This window comes from Taudactylus pleione, unplaced genomic scaffold (genome assembly GCF_031769625.1).
Source record: "Taudactylus pleione unplaced genomic scaffold, aTauple2 ptg000170l, whole genome shotgun sequence".
In the NCBI taxonomy this organism is placed as follows: domain Eukaryota; kingdom Metazoa; phylum Chordata; class Amphibia; order Anura; family Myobatrachidae; genus Taudactylus; species Taudactylus pleione.
Window position 1 is genome coordinate 8366404 of NW_028284572.1, and position 19395 is coordinate 8385798.

Below are 19395 nucleotides of genomic sequence, written 5' to 3' on the forward strand. Positions count from 1 at the left end.
TGTCAAGAAGACTCCATGCAGGCTGGTGGTGGTTCTATAATGATGTGGAGTGTATTCATGTGGCACAGGTTGGGGCTGCTGGTCCGCCTGCACATCATTGATTGGTAACAGCTACGTTGCACTGCTTGATGACCATTTGCAGCCATTCACATACCCCCACAATGATGGAATATTCCAGCAGCATAATGCACCATGTCATCGGTCCCAATTTGTCCAGAATTAGTTCAAGAAGCATTCAGAAGAGCCCCAACGAATGGTGTGGCCATCCGAAATGAACTCAATCAAGCATTTATGGGACTTGGTGGAGAGGTCCATTCACACCCAAGGCCATGCACCTACCAATGTCAGTAAGCTGTGGAAAGCTATCCATACGAATGAGTCAACATCTCTCCCAACTGTTATGGGCTGTCGTGACAACTCATATCTGCTGCAGGTCCTGGTCAGAGCTGAGAGGGTTAACAAGCAAGGCAGCCACAGTGAGGTTTGGTCCAGGCTAGTTGCTCCCAGATGGGAAGCCTCTGTAAACATGCAGCATTCAGCTGCTCATAGTGGTAATTACCAGAGACTGATCTCGTTTGCTCACACGGGATTGGCTCTGACTTCTGTTATAGGGCAGACAGCCCATTCCTGCCTTGCCAGAGATAGTTTATTGTGGAAGTCGTGCCATCCGGTCCCTGTTCCCTGTATCTGCTGTTTGGTATACCTGTCCTAGCTCTGCCTTGTGTTACCTGTACCTGTTGCAAGTATACCCGGAAACATACATTGCGCTGCAAAACCACTCTGCAAGCCATTGGTGAGTACTGTTGCTATTCCTTCCTGCAATATATGTACATATCTCTTACTGCTATTATACAGTACTCTGCAAAACACACACTGGTTAATATATTCCTATTTCATTATGCATTAGCATATGTGGGTAAGACCCAGTGCCAGTTTATGGAATGCCATACAACAGGCCTTAATATCAGGAAATGGCAAGCAACCAGTCGCAAGACACTGGGTTGCTGCTAAACGTGGGGCAACAAATATCCGCTTCATTAAAATAGATCATGTTCCTGAAACTATGAGGGGGGGTGGTAAAATACTTTTACAAAAGAAAGCAGATGGATACACATGTTAAATACACTTGCACCCAAGGGATTGAATGAAAATTTGGGATTACAATGTTTCCTGTAAATGAAGGCAAAACATCATTAGAGTGATTTCTATTGTTAATTAAATATATATGAAACTCAGCTACATAGGGACTTATTGGCTCACATATTGTATAAATATCCAGGTGCGGCATAATTTTGGTGCATTTATTAGTTGAAATATAATATAAATGTGCTCATACTGCCTAGTTATAACTGAGTAAGGCACTCTATTGATAAAGTGGCTATTTTTATTATTTTTAACTTGTACGTTAACATTTTTACATTTTAGTTAGAGGGAGATGCTTTGTTGTAGTTACCCATATGGACTCAAATACACCTGCATTATATGTTTCAGTTTCATCCCATCAGCAATACGTTGTCAGGCGGTTGCTAAGTAACTTCTGAATTGTATACAACATTGTGACACCTCATTGGATGGCGCCTGGTGATGTCACACCCGCCTTGAGGCTAGATTGCAGCATGGAGTCAGGACTTTCGTCAGGCGGCGTCCGTCAGGGGAGTTCGTTATGGACAATTAATGTTGTGGGGTGGGTATTATAAGGGGTTGGATGGCACTTTATTTGTTCCTGTCTGTCCCTGAAGATGAGGGTATAAGAGCCAAAACTCCGTAGACCAATAAAGGACTTTTATTGATTCAATTTACCAAAATTGTAACAATGTTCTCAGTCTGTTCAAATAGACAATCAGAACATCAGAATAAATGCTAAATTTCATAATAATATCAAAATACAAACATTGTATATGAATTCAGCTATTTCGCAACACCCGTTTCGGTGCTCACAGGCAGCATACCAATTACTGAGCCCCACAGGGGCTAATATACCTCTGTGATCACTCACCTCTTCCCCCAGCCTGCTACTTACGAACCGCCACTGTGCACTCACCTGCATAATCAAAATCAAAGGTCTGGCATCTGTGCACCTTCAACGCCATCTTTGGCATCCAAAGAGGAAACTGAATATTATCTGTGTGATACTACTCATTTTCTCAACAAGCTGAGTGAACTCATCTTGCCCTCAAGCATTGTCTTATTGTTAATTTTAGACATTATAAATTTGTATATCAACATTCCTTATGAGGAGGAAATGGAATCAGTATGAGAGGCGATCTCCTCAAGTCCTTACTATAGGGGTCCACCCGTGGATTATATGATGTTATTGGTTAATATTATTCTACATAAAAATTATTTCCTCTTGGATAATACATTTTATTTGCAATGCCGTGGGACCGCAATGGGTCAACAATGTAGCCCAGGTGTATGCAAATTTAATCATGTATACATATGAGAAAAGACACATTATGTCACATCTATTGTCCAAATACATTTTATTTTATGTAAGTTTTATTGACAATTTATGGTTTGGACTGGGGGAGATCAAAATCTCTTACAATTCCTTATGCCAGCACTATTAAATTTTAGTCCATGTATAATCCATTATTTGGATGTTACAGTACAAGTCTCTGAAAGACATTTCCAAACTTCTACCTTAACTAAAAGTACCAATAAATATACTCTATTAGCTGCAGATAGCTTTCACCCCTTTCCACTAAAGAAAAGCATTCCTTATTCCCAATTTATACGAGACACAGGGATTACATCCTGAAACTAATAGGCAGCAAATTATACAAAGGGGATATATTGTATTTGAAGTACATGAAGCTATTGACAGATATATGAAGTTAGAAAGATCTACACTGCTTGCGCCGCGCAAAAATAAAGAGACACTTGAGCGCATTTTTTTCTCCACAATGTATTTCATCAGTTCACACATTTTGAAACGTGCAATGTAACATCATTGGCAGACCCTTTTTTTAAGAACCGCCTTTGTTCAATTACAGGTGTAGCAGCATTATTAAAGTCTTGGGTACTAAGTACGATGTGGGGGCCAAGGGCCTGACAAGTTGGTTATCTTTGAAACATGGTTTTTTCTGATGTTTGGGTTGCAAAAAATTGCAGATTTTTACTAACTGGTGATTTTTTTCAGGACCTGAGAACTAACAGCATGCTAAGATTAAGTATCGTTTAACCTGCAAAAGCAGGTTTGTCATTTATGTCATCAAGTGTCCCTGTAACCGTATATATGTGGGAAAAATGATCCGTATTCTTAAGGAACATAGAGCATTACATCGTTCCTCTATCACGAAGGCCTTTTAAAGTATAGATGGAAATTCTCCTTTGTGGAAATTGGTCATAATCCCTTGAAATTTAAAGTAATGCCAATAGACCATATCTCTCCACTTAAGAGCGATTGATCGGAATAGGCAGCTTCTGCAGCTAGAAAGTAGATTGATCTATGAATTACAATCATTGACTCCAAATGGCCTTAATGAAGAATTAAACTTTACCTGTTTTCTCTAAGCAGTAGCTTGATATGGATTGATCTTTTATATAGTATATTGTATGTTAATTTTTTTGTGTGTCCATGTTTTGTATATATTGTATAAATTACAGTATTTCGGGTGTGGTTGTTCACTGCACTCTACCTAATCTGCCACAGCACCGAGCACCCCTTTAATTTTTTATTTATTTTGTTGTATTGGATCCTGGCATTTGTGCACATCCTGTATGTGTCTATATAGGGCCCTTACAATAGCAATGATTGTCAATAAGATCTTGATGTTTGGTTGATGTTTACATGTGTTGCTAGGGACTTATCCATAATGTAGAGACTGACATAGGTGAGCAGTCAGTTGCATTCCACGGCCAGAAGATTACTTCTGGCAGGTGGAGCGCACAGTTGGAATGCACGCGTCATTTCCATTTTCCTCTTTGGATACCGAAGACATGTGGAAGGTGCACAGATGATGGGCCTTTGATTTTGATTATACAGGCGAGTGCATGGTGGCGGGGGGTGGGCTGGGGGTGGAGGTGGTAGTTCACGACCATCAATGTTTCAAATCTGATGATGAGGGTTGTTTCTTTTCATTGTATGTTCTTCAGGAATCGGTATGAGATGCCGACGCTCGGGAACCCGGCTGTTAGAATCCCGATGCCAGCATCTTGAAAGGGTTAACATACCGACACTTGTTGGTCGGTATGCCTACCCTTCCCCTCTCCATACCATAACCCCCCTCTATGGTGCCTAACCATAACCTCCCCCTCCCTGACACCTAACCCTTATTGCCTAACCCTAACCCTCTCCCTAGTGCCTAACACCGCAGACTAAACCTAACCCCCCTTAACACACGATACATACCTTTGGTATCCAGGTGGTCGGGTTGATGGTGCCAGGATTCTGACCGGCGTCAGGATTTCAGCGCCAGTAATAGGAGCGTCAGCATCCAGATCACCAGGATACCAAATGCATACCGTTCTTCAATATAGTACACTACAGGGAGAAACACTGACCCAGCGGTAGCACTTCTTTGGGGTTGGGTATGGAATACCAGCATTTGGGATGCCAGCGGTCAAAATACCGACATACCGATTTTGACTGCCGGGATGCAGCTGTCGGTATTTTGACCGCTGGCATCCCGACCGCAGCATCCCGACAATCAGAGTCCCGGAACCATTAGGTAAGTATGCTAACGCTTACCCCCACCTCTAACCTTCCCTCCCCGGTGCCTGAATCTAACCTCTCCCCCTAGTACCTAAACCTAACCACCCCCAAACCCTAACCATAACCCTCCCCCATTTGTGCCTAACCCTAACCCTCCCCTTAGTGCCTGACCCCTGATACTTACCTACAGGATACCGGCAGTCGGCATTCTGGGGCCAGGATCCCGACTGCTGTCAGGATTCTGGTGTCGGTATTTTGACAGTTGGGATCCCGTCTCCCGAGATGCAGACTACCTCCCCTTCTTTGTGCATGTGCACACCAGCTTTGCCTCCTGTACATGTGCACAACTATTCTCTCAATAGTTTCATATATCAAATGGTATAGAAACAATGGTCACATACCATTGAAAGGTATGATGACATGGCAGAAATGCTAGAAAGCAATTGAATTGTGCCCTTCAATGGCCCTAAGTTGGAGTGTGAACTGGGATGAAGAAAAATTGGGGAGGAGAATTGAATTAGAGAGGAGGCCTAGTAGGAGTTAGTAAAACAGAATCTGCTTTTAGAGAACATTTACTGCTGGGAAGTGTGCTAGAAAGTTATGCCGCATATCTACTTGCAGATAGTGGAACGATAGTATGATTACATTGTAATCGTACAGTCATTCCTTTTCCCCTGTAGTGCCTACACTGAACGATATGTCATTCAGTGCAGGCACCCTCCCTCATCCCTGAACATGGCCAATCTGTCATTACCGGCAGTTTGACCGGCAAGTTCAGGCGATGATTGATGTTGGAAATGACCATCGCTGGTCGTTTCCGACATAAAACTGCCCGACTTATGCATAATTAATGAGTGATTGAATGATTACTATGTCGTAATTGTTCAATCGCTCATTTATATCTGCAAGTGGATACGCGGCTTTAGACTTGAGGAATCTTACATAGTATTTGTAGGTGCTGTTAGTAGTCCTGCACTTTAACAAATCATTTATTGTTGGTTCCATGGTGCTTTGACTAATATTTCCCTTATTGGTTATTTGCAGTATGTATGGCTACATAGGTTGGGAGAGTGAAAATAAAACATGGCCATCAATTTAATGTCTAAATTTAAAATGGTGTTGAAGAGGAAGACAAACAAATTACAGACAACAATGCCAAGAAAACGTGTACCTTTTGTAAGTCATTCCCTTAGTCTAATTGGCTCAGGAATAATCTTAGTTCTCCTCCCACACAGTTAAAGTACGTGACCATGCCACTGGGAGCTAGAGAAAACCTTTGGTAGGAAATTCTATACTTGCCATACTTAATATCCTAGCTAATGGGCTGAGACTTTATTTTTCTCTTCTCCCACCTCAAAAATGTACAAAGGTTTGGAAGTGTACAAAAGTGTGGTGAGCCAGTCATGTGAGTCACAAGGATCTGCAGCGCTGTCAGAGTCACACATCAGGCCCGCCCTAGTTATGCCATGTGACTTGAAAGCCTAAAGCTGGGTACACACTAGACAATGTTTTGTGCAATCTTGGTACCTAGTCTAGACTATCTGTACGACCATTCTATAGTGTGTACCCCAATCCATCGTTTCACACGACGCTCATTGCCTTGTCCCTTTGGATGTTCTGCACCTCCTTTGGGACAATTCCACGGACGATGTGATGTTCTTACATGAAGTATTTAAAATTACTATATATCACGTTATCGTACGACGGATTGTGTTGTGTGTGCAGCGATTGGATATATCGTTACGCTGCATCGCTAGGTGGCACCGTCAGTGTGTACCTAGTGTGTACCTAGCTAAAGAGAATATATTTGGCTTACTTATGGCACTGCACCCTTGTTGGAATGGTAATAAGATTGATGCTATATACAAATTCACAATAACACAGCATATCTTTCTAATCTAACATAATAACTGTCTTCACAACTAACAAAAAGAACTGTGATCATAATAAATGTCTCTTAAAAGTTTAATTATTAAAGATGCAGCAGGGTTGGAAGATAACAGGAAATAAATTGATTATTTTGGGCTGTCAATAGTGAAATAATAACCAGTCCATTTTCTCTAGAACTGCATTTGCACATACAACACTATGCAATATTGCTCACACATGCTTATGCCAGAAAAAAATCAATTTTCCAATAAATATTGTCAATCTCCCCATAACAACAATTACCTTAATTTCTAAGCTGCATCCATTAAACTGCATTCCTTTATCTCATGTCCCCTAACTGTTTTGTGTGTGTGGGACAGAGTGATTAACACACAGTTGAAATGTAAGAAACCTTGAGAACTATTGATGAAGTGTGAAAGGTGGACATGCACCAAGACATAGACGCAATCATATACTATGTCGTACATTTCCTTTTTTCAAGGAAAAGATTTTATCAGTTTCTTCTAGTATTCACAGCTTGACATTGGACATGGAATGATTTATATTACAATCCATATTCTGTATAGGCTAAATGAATATAGACAGTTTTGATCCACCCATAATGTGTTTTACTGATTTTCTTTCACTATATGGAAGATAGAAAGAGGGGAAGACACTCTATGGATTAATCACCTATATGGAAAAACATTAAGCCTTGGACTTTTATACTTAATGCAGGATGGAACATGGAAGAAAAAAATATAGGATTGCATTCTAATGTCAATACTGTATCTTGTATGGGTTATGTAAAGTGTCCTGTATGAGTTGGCTGCACATTTTCTCATAGAGATAAATGATCCATACCTGTGTGTGTCTCTCCTGTGTTTACCTTCATCCCTTCTTCAGATTGCAGAAGAAAGACAAAACATGGCATGGGGGCGATAAAAAAAAAAAAACCCATGTACGGGATGCACTGGACATCCCGGCACACACAATGCCAGCGGTCAGAATTCTAGTGGCTGCGATTGCGACGGTATTAGGGTTAGGGATTAGGCACTAGGGGGACGGTTAGGGTTAGGTTGAGGGAGGGGAGGGCTAGACTCAGGCTGCAGGGGGGGTAGTTAGGGTTAAGGTGACAATACACCATGCAATAAATCAGCCGATCCGACGGATTGGTGCGATTTGTCTGCTCTACCATGCCATAAATGGGCATGATATCGGCTAGTACGCACACCAGTGGGGTCGTACATCGCATCCGCAGAACTTACTGCAGGTTCATATGATCAGGGGATGCGATGTGCAATCACATGCAGCGCTATGCAGGTGGGGGAGCTTGCATATTGGGCTGTCGGCCACCCGATCGCACCGTGTGTGGGGACCGCCAGATATGTCGGACGTCGAATCCCCCATCGTGCTGCAAGGCAGCAGCTGATGGTCTGACATGGAGCTCTCCACTAGTTTATGGTAGCTTCTCAGGTGCCAGGAAGTAGTGCCATGTAATGGGCGGCTGTGACGGTAGACTCCGGGTACATAGTTAAAGCCCCAAGTGGGGTGATTATGTTGTGGACAATGGAGGAGGGGCCCCTTCAAAGCTGGAGCCTGGCAGCAGGCGCCTCCATTCTCTCCCATAGTTCTGCCCCTGATTTCCACCGTAGGGATAACGTGGCCGGGATTTTGACTGCCGGCATAACCAGCTCCGGATCACATACCCAACCCCTGTGTACACTAGCCCTTAGAGTTCTGTGGAGTCAAAAGTTAAAGTAAACTTGTTGAAAAGTCCTTGGTGGAGGAATATGGTTTAATGGAAAAAAACTCAATGCACAACTCAACTTTTACATTGTGTAGGGTGACGTGACTGATGCATGATGAAATTAGGCAATACATTACGTTGAGCCTCAAAATGTTTAATTGTTATGTAAAGTCCTACTTACAGAAATACAAATAACTGGATAACCTATTTTTTCATACTGTACTTTGCATATAACTAGGTCAATGCCTAGGAAAATGTTAAAAGTCCATTAACTGTAAACATAAGTGTTAATTGACTAACTGGTACATAATAATGTTCCCATTTAGCAGTAAGCACATATTGCAATAGACTGTCTGAAACAGCCTGAGATTTATTTTCTGTAGAATCTGTTCTGATAGAAAACACCAATTGCTGGTGTCCTAATTTTTAACCTAATCAACTGATATTTAATGGAATGGTAATGACATTCCTATTTCTATTACTGTCCAGTGCTACTTAATGGATGTTCAAAAGAGATGTAATATGTTAGCTTTTGTGCATTTCCATACAGTGTGAAGCTATACAAATATATTGTAGCTTTGGATTTTGTTCTTATTGCACATTAGAGAATCACTCACAAACATTGCATTTAAGTGCAGATAACAAATAACTTTAATCTCTCTAGGGCAAGTTGGAAAATATAACAAATTTCTTTATTGGTTGCTATGATTTAGTGCAAATTTTGTTCTAATATACAATGATAGCGAATGAGCCCAAGGGTCTACACTCTTGTCAAGTATTTGAAGTTTTAGTCTACCAATACTATTGACTAGAAACTCATCTGTCCACTGTCTCGCTGGGTTATTACAGGAGTCTTGCAGATGAGAAAGGTCTTGTCTGTTTATTTCTCCTGTAGTAGATTTCTGGTACTGTGGACAAAACAGTTGCTGGCGATCACCCTGGTGATAACATGTTTTGCTGTATTTAAAATGTTCAGACACATTTAGAGTTTGGAAAGGAGCACGTCCTAGATCAAGTCTACACTGCAGTGTTAAAATAATACATTCTACCTTAATTTGGTCCTGACTGTAAGGGGCAGATACAATAGAGAGCCAGGTACCATTGGAACCTCACACTGCACACAATGTGGGTCATCATGAGAGAGAAACCCTTGCTAGTTTTTGATTGCAACTCTACGGGGTGGGAACAAAAATGAGCAAGGCTATCCACACAATGATGCTGAGTAGGAGGTAATATGAAAGTAATGTAGTAGTCTTTGCACAACTTGGATTCAACAGCTCAAAAATCAAAGATGTGTTAAGATCAATTTAACACACACACACAATGCATATAGCGGTAAGTGTAAGGAATCCTGTATTTGATCTGACATAGCATCAAACCTTGTCGAGACAAAGTGAAGAGAGCTTAAGTACAGGACCAACCAATCAGCTCCTAACTGTCATTTTTCAAACAGAGCCTGTAAAGTGACGATAGTACATCATCTCCATTCACTTTATGTCTCGTAAAGCTTTGATAATGGTACCATGCAGTGGCGGCTCCTGAGGTGGGGCTGCAGCACAGTCCAAAATTCAAATAGGGGAGCCACACCAACTGCCAGTAAGTCCCAGCCTGTTTGTTTGGCAAGGGCAGTTGGTGTGGTTCCCCTATTTGAATTTTGAACTCTGCTGCAGCCCCACCTCTGGAGCCTCCACTGGTACCATGCATTGGTCATGCTTCCATTTATTTGTTTAGAGTCACACCTTCAAAGTTCACTGTTTTTATTTTTTAGAAAAAACTGTACCCTCTCTATAGATGAAAAATATATCTAAGTGTTACAGGGCACACACACAAATATACATGTAGTGTATGTAGACTTCATCATAACAATAAAGGTAAATAACAATCCTATTATACTGTAACTTAGAAACATCTTTCCACTTATGTACAGTTCACTACAGAGCTAATACATTGCCTATGCTGTGGAATATGATTAGCGTAGCCAGGTAGATTGGACTCATTATTTTATAAAGACGTTAGACTTTTAGTTTATATGCTGTGGCACTTTCACCGATTTTACAGATCTCATTTGCTATTGCTGCTCTTGGAGTACTTTTATCTGACTATAATCCATGTTGTAAATAAGACAGTAACTGTGACATGCATAGGATTCAACGTATTAGTGTAACCTCTAATGAGTACAACACACATATAGCCTGATAATAAATGTACAGTAGGCAAAGTTAGGATTTTTCTCCTACAGTACAAACATAAATGACAAAATTACATTTCATTATGTTTAAGTTTTGCACAGCTCATTAAAGTGATACATTGATGTGTTCCATTCCTAATGTTTTAATGCTTCAGAAATGTATGTCAGCAAGATAAATGTGCATTATGGCAGTTTAATCAGAACTTACATGATACAACTCATTAAAGAAGCATACAGTACAGTATTAATTATACTCTGGGCAAATTACTGATAGCACAATTAATATTTTGTGTATATTGTTAATTTACATGTCATGAAGGCTGATTGTAATAAATGGTGACATTGTAAATCTATAGTATGGTGCAAAAGTAAGAACAGATATAGCTACATATTTATGTAAGTTGCATTCTATTAATCTAATTGACTCTCATATTGCAATATTTATTTCCCAAGTGTCTATGACTACAGTAAAAGAACACTGTCCATATGATTAATATTCTATGTCTATGTGATTAAAAAATAATATTGTCATAATTTAGGAGAAAACCTACAAAATAACTGCTAGTACAGGCAGATGGATGCTGCCCACACTAACCCTGTTATCATTCGAGACCTACAGTATTGCACTGCTGTTGAAATAAGATGCACAGATACTGTATCTGGTACACCAGTACCTAGCTTATAACAAATAAGGACAACAAAAATATTTACTCTTTAAAACTTACAAAGTCAGCTTTCTCTGTTTCTTGTGAAAAACTGGAAATAAAAGTTTCCTTTCCGTATTTCCCTTTATTCTTCCAAGTCAGATAAGATGCTGCCTCCCGGAGTCTGTGCAGATCAATATCCACATTCTCCTGGATGTGTCAGCCCAGCAGTAGGATGCAGGGAAGAAGGGAGCGTAGTAAGCGCTGCCAGCAGCAGGGAGCAGCACACTGGTTTCTTCTCCAGTCAGCAGCGCAGATCTCTTCCCCTGCACTAAAAGCTGCTAATTAAAGACCTTGGGAGTCAGGGACGCAGAACAGAGTCACTGCCTCTGACAGGCATCCTCCTCCCACCAGCCCCTGGCTGCACAGCAACCCTGTGGAAGGTGAGGAGTGGGTACAGGAACATTACCAGCACCACCTTATTTAGAGCTTTGAGCGTTTTCTTTCCCTTCTGGATTTCTGTGCAGCAGTAACGACTAATACCCCTGAGGTCTTCATTAAAGTTCAATCAGTGACTTTCCCATGCTTTTCTAGGCTGTTTTCAATTTTAATGTCTAAATATTTTATTTTAGTTCTGTAATTTTTAAGCAAAAATAAGCTGTACGCTATTGTACATTGTAACTACAAATAATAAGCTTATTTCATAAGAGTTGCATTTCTATAAATTATTTTAAAAACAATAAACCTAAATAAACAAAAATATTTACAGCTTGTGCTGATTCTTTTGTCTTACCAGGGCAATCACTAGGCTGTGTGATATCCCATAGACCTCGCTCAGGGCCCGATTTAGACCCGCTCCCTAGGATGCGTTTGCAATGTGCGCATGCATATGCATCGAAGTGCGCGTGCGCGAACCAGTCCAAGGGGATCGCCCCTTAAGCAGAGACTGCTCGCTAGACTGAGTAGCAGGACAAGCCGCTTGTGGGTGCTAACAGGGGTGGTTAAAGGAAATGGGAGAGTTGTGGTGCGAACGCAGGCGTGTCTGAGAGTCTCAACGCCGTTTCAGAGGCATGGATAATTATTACGGAGCGTCATAGTACACGTCGCTTGGTTGAATTTCACACTGAAGCACTCGCAGTGCTTGCGGTGGGGCACGGTCAACCAAAAGTGCTGCTATCACTTCCAATGGTATTCAATGTTACCGATGTTTGCATACACTTCCTGGAGATGACGTGCATAAGTGGGCGCCTTAAGACAGGCTAATGGGCGTATAAATACATACCGCAATCGCACGCCAAGACATAGTGGGCGTGCTAATGCCTTGCTGTGCGATCATGGGATTTGCATACTTTGGCTGTGTGTGACAGCATCTAGCGAACGGGTCTGAATCAAACCCTCAGTCCTCATATACATAGCACTATGCTGCATCACAATGGCAGAATATACATTTTACCCTACTTCATACATATATATATATATATATATATATATATATATATACTGTATATATATATTATAGTTATATATAGATGGATAGATATTAATGTTAGACTAATCTAATTCAAAAAGGGTAAAAAACTTGAAGTTTAGAAGTGTACAATTAAAGTCCTTTGTTTGAAAACACACACACACACACACACACACACACACACACACACACACACACACACACACACACACACACACACGAATGATCCAGCTATTAAGACATAGAGACAGGCTGAATATTACATTACCTAATGATTTACTGTACTGTACACTTGTTATCAGGTTTCTAAAGAAAAATATCCATACATTGCGCTAAGCTAAATCATGATAAATGTATCTTGAACTGTACTGTACAACATTACTTGTTACTGTCTGAGATAGTTTGTCTCTTCATAATTGCCTCTTCATAAATTACAGTATCATCTATATCTCCATTTCCCCTTTAGCGAATTCACTCTATACCCTAATTAATAATAAATTATGTGCTCATCTTTAAATCGATGCATATCTCTTGCCAAATACACAATACATAGATATAAAATCCAATCGTTTATTTACAGTGTGCAGATTATGTGACCATGCTGCAATCAAATTGCCAGGAGGATTAAACTGCCAAGTACACAGTCTTATGAACAGCATTATCCATTTTATTAAAATCCTATTCCATGCAGGGCCCAGCATGGCTCACATGTTCTACAAAGCATTATTACTGTGTCTGCTTAAGCATGTTTTTATTTTCATCACAGCTCAAATTGCCATGTATCTTACAGCAACAATCCCATGTATAATTCTTTTTTCTTTAAATACCAAATAAAGTACCAATTAAGAATGCATGTGATTCACATTTTGCACTCGATGATTCTGTACACAAAGTAAGGATGCATTATTAAAGTCACCGAACAGAGGGCCTGATTCAGAGCCGCTCGTAAGCGGCCGCTCGTTCGCTCTGAGCGATGTTCGCACATCTGCGCATGGGTATGGGTCATAATGCGCATGCGCCAACCAGTCATTGCGGTCAGAAATCGAGCGCTCGCAAAATAGCGAGTGCCTGCTAATTTGAGTGACAGGATGAAGCGTTTGTGGGTGGTAACAGGGGAAGGTGCTTGAAAACAGGGAGTGGTGATCCGAACGCAGGCATGCCAAAAGGTCAAAACGGGCATTTTAAGGGTGTGCATAATCAACAAAGCAGCAGCATCGACCACGTCACTTGGTTGTCTCTTAGCCTGAACTGTTCGCATATTTGTGGTAGGAAAATCCTACCACAAGCACTGCGAGCAGTTCAGACGCCTTTCGATGTACTCGATTAATCTAATAAATAGCGGAGATGACGTAGGATGCGAGCGGCCAGGGGGCGTTTTTACAAAATAGCGAGCGCATGTTTCGTTTGCTCGCTCAGACATAGAGCCGTCAACAAACCGCAAAGAGCGAGCGCTCAATTTAAATAGCCGGTCCCTTTTTCTGAACGAGCGAGTGCAAATAGCGTCCGGCTCTGAATCAGGCCCAGAGTTGGAGACATAAGACCAGGAGAGGGGAACTGAACCAAAGATGGCCCTGCCTATGAGAGTTTACATGCTAAGGGGAGGGATAACCAGTTGGATTGTGAACTACTCTAGGAATAAGGGCAGGTCAAGGGCAGAGAGGTAAGTGAGGATTTTGGAGGAGGGCTGGGAGTCTTGAATGAAATGGTGTATTTTGAGTGCAGGTTTGAACTTTGTGAAAGTCTCATCTGCAGGCATATTCAATTAGGTGCGAAAAACCATTTTCTGCTAAAAAGTTTGCCGATTACATCATTTTGCCAGGCGAAAACTTATCCCCGTATTCAATTCCAAAGGCTTTTCACTGGTGTGGAAAGTCAATGCTTGGAATAGGCGAAAATGATTTGCCTATGAAAGCTGGCATAAAAAAGTGCAGAATTGGTGTTTTGGGGTGCAAACTTGCGGGAACCACCCTGCACCCATGGGACAGCTCCCCAAAGGTAAACTGTGTAAAAAATAAAATAAAAACTTAACACCCCAAAAAAGTACTTTCAATTTGGGGGTGAAAATAAAAACAAAGTTGGGGGACAAATTTAAAATAGACTAGAGAGGGACCCCAAGTATGCCCCAGGTGATTTTAAGATTGCAGGTGGAATTTTTACGTTTTTTTAAAAAACTTCACTTTAGCAACTTCAAAATATGCTAGCACCCATTTGCATGTACCCCATATTTGCTGGGACTAGTTATTTTGCTGAAAAAATATTGCTTAATTCCATTCTTCACCTCTTATGCAAAGACATTAATAGCAAGCAATTGAGAGAACTAATGTACCCAGAATAGCCTTATTAGGGGTACTAGAACACCGCTCTAGTGATCCCCTATGTTAGTGCAGCTTTTCGGGGGTTACAGACTGTTTTCCCCATTTTTGACAGGACTTTTCGCTAGTTCTGAATTCGCCGTGTGCCGTTTTCACTGCTTTCTAATTGAATACGGGGATAAGCGATGATATGCGCGATGCTTTTTCACATGGAATACCAGCAAAGACAGTGAAAAGTCTGGCATGCGAAAAGTACTTGACTTTTCACGGCTAATTGAATATGCCCCTTGGTGAGGGAATGAATTACAGAGGAGAGGGAGATAGGGGCGAGTTGGAGGAAGATATGTGGTAACCAGGTTAGAGGGGAAGTGGTGAGTAGAATAGTGGTGGGGGAGGGATAAGTGTGGACAGGAGTGTGGTTGGAGATATAGGAGAGGGAGAAGTTATTAAAGGACTCTGCAAGGATGACTATTGCAATTGCAGCTCTGTAATCGCTTGCAGATCTGCTGCGAAAATATGCAAATGAATACAATCGCAATGCCGTCACACTGCCTCCCACTACTGCTATCTCACATCCGTAATACCTTGCGAACCTTCATAAACATTGGTAACAGAGTACCATCGGTCCTTCCCAGATTTACAGCAGCTCTGTCCTTACTTAGATATTGCACGCAGTAAGTAATCAACCGCATATGCCATCGCAGTGGCTAATTTATGCACGCCCCTGTAACAGCATTCAAACGCATTGAAATGTCTGCGTTTCCCCGACCCCCCCCTGTCACCACCTCCAAACAGTCACTTCCTGTCAATCACTCTGTGAAGGGTCTGCGTGATCACTGCGATTGCAGTGTTATCACAGTGGAGCCTTTGCGCACGTGCACGGCGATGCATACACATGCGCCGTACGCAACAATCACCCATCTGCGTGCGTAATTGCAACAGCAATCCTTGCTGTATCAGGCTCTCTAAGCGGAATGGGGAGCCATTGAAGTCACGACAGAGAAAGATTAGACAAGCAGTTACATTCAGGATAGCTTGAGGGAAAAGGCGAGGACAGTTGTGCCAGGAGATGCGCCAGGAGATGACATGTGCCAGGAGATGCGTGCTTTCTCATCATTTATAAGAAAAAGCCTCATCCTAAAGATGTTGCAAGGGGTGGAAACAGCAGGAGTGAGATATCTATATTTTGAATTTGAGGGGCAAATGAGAATGAGGGATCTAAGATGACACCCAGGCAGTGGACTTTGAGGGGCAACAGGCTTTGAGATGTTATTAACAGAAACAGAGAGTTGGGGAAATTAGTTGTGTCAAAGTGATATTATTACTGTTGTGCAACTAAAACTCTATAAAGTAAATAGAAAATCATAACATTCCAATAAATACCTGTTTTGCATAGTCATTTACTGTAGGCCTTGGTATGGCTGTGAATAAAGTAGGCTGAGCGCTTGAGAACAACAGCAAGTATTCAAGGTGCTGTCAATTAATACACTTTTAAATGGCATATACCAATATTTTAATTCACATAAAATCACATAATACAATAATACATTTTCACATATACTGAACAGTATTCCTACCAAACATAAAAAAATGCACAGAGAAAGCTCCTTATTCAAAGGCTGTGTAATACATCCTTCTAACACAGCTTATATTACTATGTAGCGATTTCAGCAAGCAGAGATAATTTGAATTGTTAGTATCCAGTCTCTTGAATTTTGTAGCAATTTACTATCCAATAGAAACTTGTTTTTATAACATGATTTGTTTCATCACTGGAAATGTAATTACGTCCCTTTTATGAAGTGCAATGAATATCCATATAAAAGACACAAATTTGAGCTGTTTCACAGCAATCACTGTTCATCCATAATATGGTACAACCACACAGATGATCCTATACAGGAAATTATAAAATTAAACCAAAACAGTTTGATTGATTGGACTAAAATGAGTCCTTACCTTTTACTGTGTACAGATTAACACAGGTTCGCTATTTAGTGAAGACACAGACTATCAGTCTCTGATCACCAGCATGGTACCTTTGTTTTATAATACAGTATATATAGAGAGCCGCTTATGAATCCTTTCACAGGAGGGGGAGAGATTTTATTTGGTAAGCAGTATTCGCTATGTCCCTCGGCAGCATGTGCAATTAAGCACCTTTCCCCATGTGTGTGACTCCAGGCCCTTTGCACTACTAGCCGGGCCAAGTGTATCTCTCACCGCGGAATCAGTATAATTTACCGCCGGACCCATGCCTGGAGGTTGGCATCCCGGAAGAGGAGGAAATCCCGATCATCAAAGGTAAGTATATACTAACCTATTTCTACCCCCTAACCCTAACCCTCCCTTAGGGGTGCCTAACCCTAACCTTTCCCCTCAGTGCCTATACCTAACCCCCCCTTCCCCGGTGCCTAACCCTAAGACCCCCCCGCGGGTGCCTAATGCTAACCCCCCCTTCCCCTAGCCTAAACCTAACCTCCCAGGGGGGTGCGTAACCCTAAGTCACCCCAGGAACCCTAAACCTAACTCTCCCCCCCCACCGTGGCTACCAGGCTACCAGTGCCCGGCGTCCCTTCGATCGGGATGCAGGACATCGGGCTCCCAGCATATGTCTAATGACGGCATATCGACGCCTGTTTTTAGACCCTTGCCGGGATATGACAGTCGGGAAGCCGGCTGTCGGGATTAGGTCTGCCGGCTTCCCGACTGCATACCCTCACCACTGCTCCTTAATGCTCTCATGACTTTAGCACTGTAATCCTCTGGTGACCGGTCTGTTGTCTTCACTGTAGGACATCTTCTACACGTTTCTCCGCCTACTTTCTCAGCAGCTTCCTCAGGAAAAAGAAGTCATTTTGATGTTTACTTTGAGTGCTTGAGATGTTGCAATGTTATTTTCATACACAGGTTCCCAGTCGCAGCCTAGATTTGTCAAACATTTTCCATTTTACTGGATATGAAATAACAGTGCTACAGTAGTTTTAAATCCATATTTTGTTTATCGCAAAGGATCTGGGGAACTCTACCTCTTAAGTTCCCTATTGCAGTGCTGTAGAGCAATGTCGTGTTAGGACTCCTATGTGTTCCGATTTATCTGCCTGTTATTTGTCGCTGGAGGTATTTAACACAGAATACCCCTCATAAGACTATTAGAATAGTAGAGTCCATTAATATATGATTAATATATTCCTAGAAAATTGGCAGTTAGATGTCACTTATTATTGCTAAATATTTGTAACCTAAATATTGTTTATATGTTTGTTATGTTTTTGGTCTAGTGGTATTGAGGTTCTCTTTTTAGTGGTTACACATGGTTTAACAATCATCTGTCATAATCTTTACAGTAAATGAGAAAAAATTAGTACACTCCTGATCTTGATCACAACCTCACCCCTGTTCCAAGCTCTATCATGTCCTTTGCCTATTCTTATATTGTAAGTGGATGATGTTCACTGGGCCATAAATTATATGAACTAAGGGCCCCATTTAATAACGGGTGATATGCTTGTTATCACCCTTACTTATCTTAAATGGTGCACTCAAACCAATCAGCTCCTAAATGTCAATTTTCAAATACAGCCTGTAAAGTGACAGTTACAATCTAATCGGTTGGAGCACCATTTAAGATTAGTAATGAGTGATAATATACATTTTACTTGTTATTAAATGGGACCCTAGGGTTGAGAATCAGCCAAAATATCAACTATGTTTTTTTAAATCAAAGCCCAGATTTATCAACGACTGATATTCTTGTTATCACTTGTTACAAATCTTAAATGGTGCTTCAACCAATCAGCTCCTGACATGTGTTTGGACAGTTTGGAGCACCATTTAAGATTAGTAATGAGTGATAACAGAATACTGTGTCACCTGTTGATAAATCTAGATCATAACATGATGATTAACCATGACTATGGGAAAGTCTGGTTTCAGCAATTATAATCCATTTGGCAGGTGACAGAAATAAATTTACAGTGTATTCCTTATAAAACACAGGCCCTGATTCAGACCCACTCGCAATTGGGCGTACGTACGTTCGGCGTACGTAAAAAAATATTTAAATTCAAGCACTCGCTCGTATTTTCGTACGCAGCAAAAAATCCGCCCCAAACTCAGCCGACCCCTCCTCTAACTAATGAGCATGCCAAATAGCAAGCGTACATCCCCGAAATGGCTTGAAGGGAACGCACGCACAAGTACAAACCTGAAGTGGGACTGTCAGATTCCGATGACCTGCTCGTTTTTTCTGCCTACCTCCCTCAATCGTATCATGCCAATCAATGTATCAATTAGCTTAATTGTTTTTTTTTTTTTTCAACACAATGCAATAAACTTTAATCTTGTCCGTGTTTGTATTTGCTCGCAGAATACGTACGGCTGAAACCTTCGCTTTTATTGTTCAAAAGACATGTTAGCCCCAATTAAATAATTGTTCTATTTGTTTGTATCCCCACAAATTTTCTGTGGTTCATTTCTTTATTTAAATTTGCTTACGCATGTCACT

At 41.2% G+C, this 19395-nt stretch overlaps 1 protein-coding gene across 2 annotated transcripts in view; it reads right to left on the bottom strand.

The window, feature by feature from the left end:
* The window catches only part of NPY2R (neuropeptide Y receptor Y2), a 68926-nt gene extending 57525 nt beyond the window's left edge, over positions 1–11401 (bottom strand). For both annotated transcript variants that reach the window (XM_088475363.1, XM_088475361.1), the window contains exon 1: positions 11190–11401. The gene's annotated coding sequence lies outside the window, so the exon portion shown is untranslated. The remainder of the gene's footprint in view (positions 1–11189) is intronic.
* Between the last annotated feature and the right edge of the window lie 7994 nt (positions 11402–19395).